Below are 6,485 nucleotides of genomic sequence, written 5' to 3' on the forward strand. Positions count from 1 at the left end.
ACTCACCAAGACACCTGCCCAATTCTCCACTGATTCTCCTGACACCACAACTCTATCTCCCTCCTATTGCCATGGTGTCTCCCCCTATTAGGTGGTTGCTGTTCTCCCTCACGGCTAGCTGGCTCAAAATTGTACGGAAGTGGTCCGAAACTCTTATCCATTGTTATGTTGCCTATGTAGTCTATGATGATTAGAACGTCCGTCTACCAATTCCTACGTCACGCTTGAAAACGAGCGTTTGAGATGCGGAAGTAAAATTGTATCACAAAAACGGCTCAAGATGCCACTTGTAGTGTAGATTTATTAATAAAAACTAAAAAATCGTGTATTCGAATTTTTTTCCTATATGATTCTTCACTGTAGTATCTAACTTCCAATACGCACTTTAAGCCGAGACCACCATAAGGTAAATGGTGAATGCCTCGAAGTTAAGCCGAGACCACCATAAGGTATATGGTGAATGTGCCGAAGTTAAGCCGGGCCACCATAAGGTATTATTTATTTCTCTCTCTCTCTCTAGCTCACATTCTCTCTCTCTCTCTCTCTCTCTCTCTCTAGCTCACACTCTCTCTCTCTCTCTCTCTCTAGCTCACACTCTCCTTAGCTCACACTCTCTCTCTCTCTCTCTCTCTCTCTCTCTCTCTCTCTCTCTCTCTCTCTCTCTCTCTCTCTCTCTCTCTCTCTCTCTCTCTCTCTCTCTGTCTCTCTCTCTCTCTAGCTCACACTCTCTCTCTCTCTCCAAGCACACACTTATTGAAGGCAACAAGTGTCATTTTTGACCTGGGTGCTCCTGGCTGTTTGATAAGGCAATGGTAGCCTGCACAAAGGGACCCCCGGTGTGTTCTGTCTGTCTGTCTCTGTCTCTGTCTCTGTCTCTGTCTCTAGAAATATGTTCTCTCTCCATAAATATATTCCGTTAAAGATCCATCTGTTTCAAATGATAACAATGTTTTGGCAGCTACTTATTCAGCCAATGGTGCGAGTATAATTGTCACATTTCACTAGTCAATAGCTGGAAGTATTATATTGTATATTTCATTCCAATATTTGAGGTATTTAGTTTGATTTTGATTTAAATATCAATATCTAGTTCATAACTACAGTTTCCGCACGCTCATTAAGTGCCCTCATCCTCTACGAATCAATAAATCCATAGCAATAAGTTGAAACCATCGGTAAAGCAATAGTTTCTGGACACATAATATTTTGACTATAATTTTGTAACTAATAGCATTCAACATCTATAGGAGAACAATATTTATGTATACATGTGATAATATCTGTAAATCCACTTTGTTTGTACAGACATATTACTTTAGCTTTGTCTTTAATGCCCCACTCTGGTGTCGTTTTGAGTACTCGTCGTTAACGATTGTTCATGGTTCATGGTTCATGGTTCACAGAGACCATGGTTCATGGTCTCTGTGAAGATCGAGCCACAATAGAACATTAACGAGAGTCCCATACATTATTATCTTTCACTTCTCCCATTCTTCTGAACTTTCCTGAGGCCGGCACGGTCTGTGTTCCTAAGCAGTAGCTCCATAGCAGACGTTCAGAGTAAATACCACCTATCTGATGATCCGCTAATACCATCCAATATGCATGCTTCATTTTACATTCAAGTCTATTGGTATTTTGTTATTAAAGACGATGAATTATTAAGGTAAAAGACCCCCTCACCCCCTACACACGTGAAGTCCCCACCGCCCCCCTCCAGGCCCCCTACACACGAGTACCCCCCCCACCCTTTGTCCCAGTCCTCACAGGTCCAGTCGTCAGATCCCCCCCCTCCCCACCCTTTGTCCCTGTAAACACTCTCTTCCCCTACCCTTCCTTATTCATATTGCTTAAAGAAGGCCACTCGCCTCTCTATTGTAAGTTAAATTGAAGTTCTTGTCTTATTGTTCTTTCTTCCCCTTGCCCCCTCCCACCCTCACACCTAGCCATGTGCTGGAACCAGGATGTAAATTTAATTAAGTGTTTGTATATTTGAGGGTCTGAGTGTCTGAGTGCTGTTTACATTTGTACTAAATTTGTTCTCTTTTCTCATCAGGCCTTTGCAACCCGAGCAGTAATGGTTGCCCAACATTCATCATTTTAATCGTTAACATTACTACAAATATTCTCTTTTCTAATCAGGGAGTGGCAACACAACGATCAGTTGCCCACGATCATCATTTTACTTCTGTGCATAAAATCTTAATTCTCTTTTCTCGTTAGATGGTGGCAACACAAGCATTATAGTTGCCAAACACTCATCTTTTTACTTCTCTGCATTGATCTTCATTCTCTCTCTCTCTCCAGGAAATGGCAGTATAAGAACGAATGCCACACACTGACAGTAATTATTATTATTTTTTCAGGTTGCTAAGCCCTTCTGTCTATTCAACATGCGTTTTGTGTAGCAAGACAGGTAGAGAACCAGGCTGGTTCAAATAGACACGGGGTTCAACTGCTAGAATAATATGTCGAATTAATAAATGGTGCACATGGTTTTAAACAGTGCCCAAGGAGAGAGTTAGCTCAACTGCTGTAGACACAATTACAATACGTTTTTTGCGACTAACTATGAAAATAACTATTTTAATAAAAGTCTTCACATAATCTATGGTTAATAATTGGCAATATTTACAATTAAATTACATAAGTAGAATAAAATGTAATCCATAATTCATCCTTATTTAGATTAACAATATACGTGTTACGTTTTTTCATTACACGCCAAGACAGTGGATACTCGATTATTACAATATATCACAACCAGTTTAATGGTCAACCAAAACGCACAGCCGTACGTAACCCCGACTGTCCCCAACTGACAACGTTCCGGTAACAACAGAAGTATGATGCCTAATATTGAAATGCAGATTTTTAATATTAAGATATTTTGATAATGTTCAAATTTAAGTTTTGTATGTTTGTATTTTCCCATGTGGTCTTGTCACCCTGTTATTCTGCAGGGTCGTTGAAAATCCTTTGAGGTTAGTGGAAATCAGTTCTCACTCTGTTCCTTTGTTGTCCTGTGTTGGTTTGGGCCCGTTATCCTTGATCCCCAATGAAGCGCCGAGCCACCAAAATAATGGAGGTTACTCGACTGTTACATACACGAGGGGATATTGAAAAGCATACCACATATAAAACTAAGATAATTAGAAAATGGTTCATTATAATTAAACTTGCAATAACACTTGCTTCACCCAATAACTTCTGAATTTTTCTTTTAGGTTCAGTTTTTGTTTTGTTTTAGAAATATCACCCTATATTTAATACCCAGATGTGCATAATTGTGGTGAGTTCGGATGACTCTTATTCTACCTAGTTTTAATTGACCTGGCTCAAGATTCCCCCGTAGACTTGGTGTCAGACATTGGATTGTGGCGCTCCTTGGGAGCCTCCGAGCCACGCGTTGATCGACTAATCGTTCCTGCAGTGTTCTGAGGTGGTGACGGTGGAGCTCAATGGGAGGCTCCGGGAGAATTCACAATCACGGGCTCCTTCGGGGAGAGTTCAAGTGGGTCAGGATTAAAGGGTTGAATTAATGTATCGATTTGATGTTGACCAACAAAAAACTAGATAATTATAATAATAAATACTGTTCATGTAATGGTATAGTTAGCTTAGCTAAAAAAAACTGTTTTGGAAATAGTAATGGACGTGTCCGGGACATGTATAGCTATAAATAAGTAAAGATAAAACTGCGTTTTACTTTACTTCACTTTGCTAAGACATATGCACGTTTGATGTGGTATGCAAAAGGCAGAGAATAAGGCGTATACACGTTTGATGTGGTATGCAATGTACATAGGAGTGAATCAAAGTGTGGAGAACATCAAATGCGAGCAATAGGTAGAATAAATGAAGATTAGGTCATCCAATATACATAGTTAGTGTAGGACAATCGGGTAGTATGATGAAGGTAACTGTTATTATGAGATACGGTTAACACAGAAGTGATATTGAACATGCAAATTTTAACATTGTTATTTCCCGTTTACATCTTTTTGGTTATAGCAACTTGGTTGCACTACGGCGTTGTTAGGTTTGGTTGTCATTCAATGCGCATGGCTGAAGCAATGCGCAAGGAGGGATGTAGTGTGAAATTAAATCAAAGTAGATACTGTAAAACATTTAAAATTAGAATGAATGGAAATATGTTTTTGAACAACTAACTGCTGTACATGAGTTTGTATTTCTACAATAGAAACAAAAGTTCCAGAACCAGATGCAGACACACCCGGAGCCTATAAAACTACGTCCGCTGAGCAAGGAGTAACAGTCACATGAGGAAATCAAATAACGGCAGGATTTTAATCGGTTCTGTTTTGGTTGTCCACCATATAAAAAAATAAAAATAAAATATGTATATAGTTTGGATAAATTACATGTATCATAATCAGCAACACTTCGTTCAGTTTACCAGATAAAGTTAAAAGGAATATATATAGATATGGAAATGTTATTGACAGAGCAAGGAGGGGTAAATGCGATGATAGGCACACCATCCATGGAGTCCGTCTCCATGGCGGCGCGTACACACGCAGCGGCTTGGGGCTCTCCAGACTTTTAGGTTTTGTTAGTAAATGTTTAGTTGTAGTCTTAGTTTAATTTAAGTTTAATTGTGAAGTTGTTGCCACGCAATCATCTTGGGGGTCTCCTGACCATAGATTTTTGTTAGTAATAGTTTAGTTATAGTTTTATTTTAGTTTTAGTGTAATTGTTTACTTGGGTTGCCATGGCGATGGATACACAGCTCTCCAGGCTAAACGTTTTTGTTTTTTAATCGTTTTTTGTTTTTTAACACTAATGTGCCCTCCACTGGCAAAACAGTATAGCCGTGCTGAGCTCCTCATAAATCGTGATGTACATCGACTGTCAAGCGAGATATCCATCCCTCCCGAGATCCGCAGATTAGCCAGCGAAAGCTCTGCCTCAACAGGCCGGCAGAGGAGACGCTGTGAGCGGAAGCAGAAGCGAGGAAAGCGGGCCGGTGTACGAGCTCGGCTAAAGGCTAACCCATCCAAACCACCGCTTCCTTCAATCTTCCTAGCCAATGTTCGCTCAATACGGAATAAACTGGACGAGATTAGACTTCGACTCACAGCACAGAGGACTTTGACTCGCTGCTGCTGCATGATCTTCACCGAGACGTGGTTAGACAGCACCACACCAGACGCAGCTATCCAGCTAGCAGGCCGCACCGTCTACCGGGCCGACAGAACAGCTGACTCGGCTGTACAAAGGCGGAGCAGGCAGCCATCCAGAGGCTGATTAAAACAGCGGGAAGGATCATTGGAGTAGAGCTGCCCGACATCTTGTCCATCTCCTCCTCCCGTTGCCTGCAGCGCTCTAAACGCATCCTCACAGACCCTTCTCATCCTGCCCATCATCTGTTCCTGTTACTCCCGTCAGGGAAAAGGTTCAGATCAAAAAAGGCACGCACCTCCAGGATGGCAAAGAGCTTCTATCCCTGTGCAATAAGGCTCCTCAACAGCTTGACCACCCCACTCCCCACCCCCCTTCATCTCCCCCCAACCCCGGCCCAGCCCTCCCTGCCCCCCATGGACTGCACTCTAATACTTGATGCACCTTAACATGGAGATATGGAGATATATTGCTTTCATTATTTTTATTATTATTTTATGAATGATATTTATGAATCTATTTATTAATTGTTATTTATTATTATTTAGCTGTGTAAGTCTGGTTGCCTCTACTGTCTCGTTGTCTTTATGGCAATGACAAATAAAGTACTTTGAACTTTACTTTGAACTTTGAACATGTTGTACTTTTATCCCCAATAACACAGCTCCGGATGGGTTGGTGACCAGGGCGCTGGCATAATTACAATCCCTCAGGTTAGAATTGGCAGAGAACTCCGGCATTAATGACCCTTTCACAGGATGGATGGAGAATATGTTTGGGAGGTGGAAAGGCACGATCCAGTAAGTGCCCGTCGCGGGAATAAATGCAGAGACCGTGTTAATTGTCACCGGCTGCTGTTGTATTCCCTGTGCACGAGGACTACTGCATCTGCTGATCACCACAGCAGTGAGCGCTACAGAAGCGCCAAGTGCCATTCAGGCTTACATGGGGATCAGATATGGTCCGATGAAAGTGAACGATACATCACCTGAGGGGCCCGACCCTATCCAGCTGTAATATGTAGAATAGTCAACACCTATACTATTCTAGTAGAATCGCCTGTATATAAGATAATCAATATCCCGGATTTACTTGAATAACCAATTTTAAAAACAACCATACCAGACTGTTTGTTATTGTGTAGTATTGCTTGGTTGCGAGTGCAACCCGTTATTTCTGAATCGCTGCATTGATAATGGTACTGTTGATCTTTTTTGAGACGGTTGTTTACAGGCCACCTGTTGCTGACACGACGACGACGGAGAACCTGTTTGGAGGCTCCCATGATGTAAAAGTAACCTCTCTGTGAGCTGAACCCTTGACAAGGAGGGACGAGTCTT

Source organism: Gadus morhua, chromosome 12 (assembly GCF_902167405.1).
Source record: "Gadus morhua chromosome 12, gadMor3.0, whole genome shotgun sequence".
NCBI classification, from domain to species: domain Eukaryota; kingdom Metazoa; phylum Chordata; class Actinopteri; order Gadiformes; family Gadidae; genus Gadus; species Gadus morhua.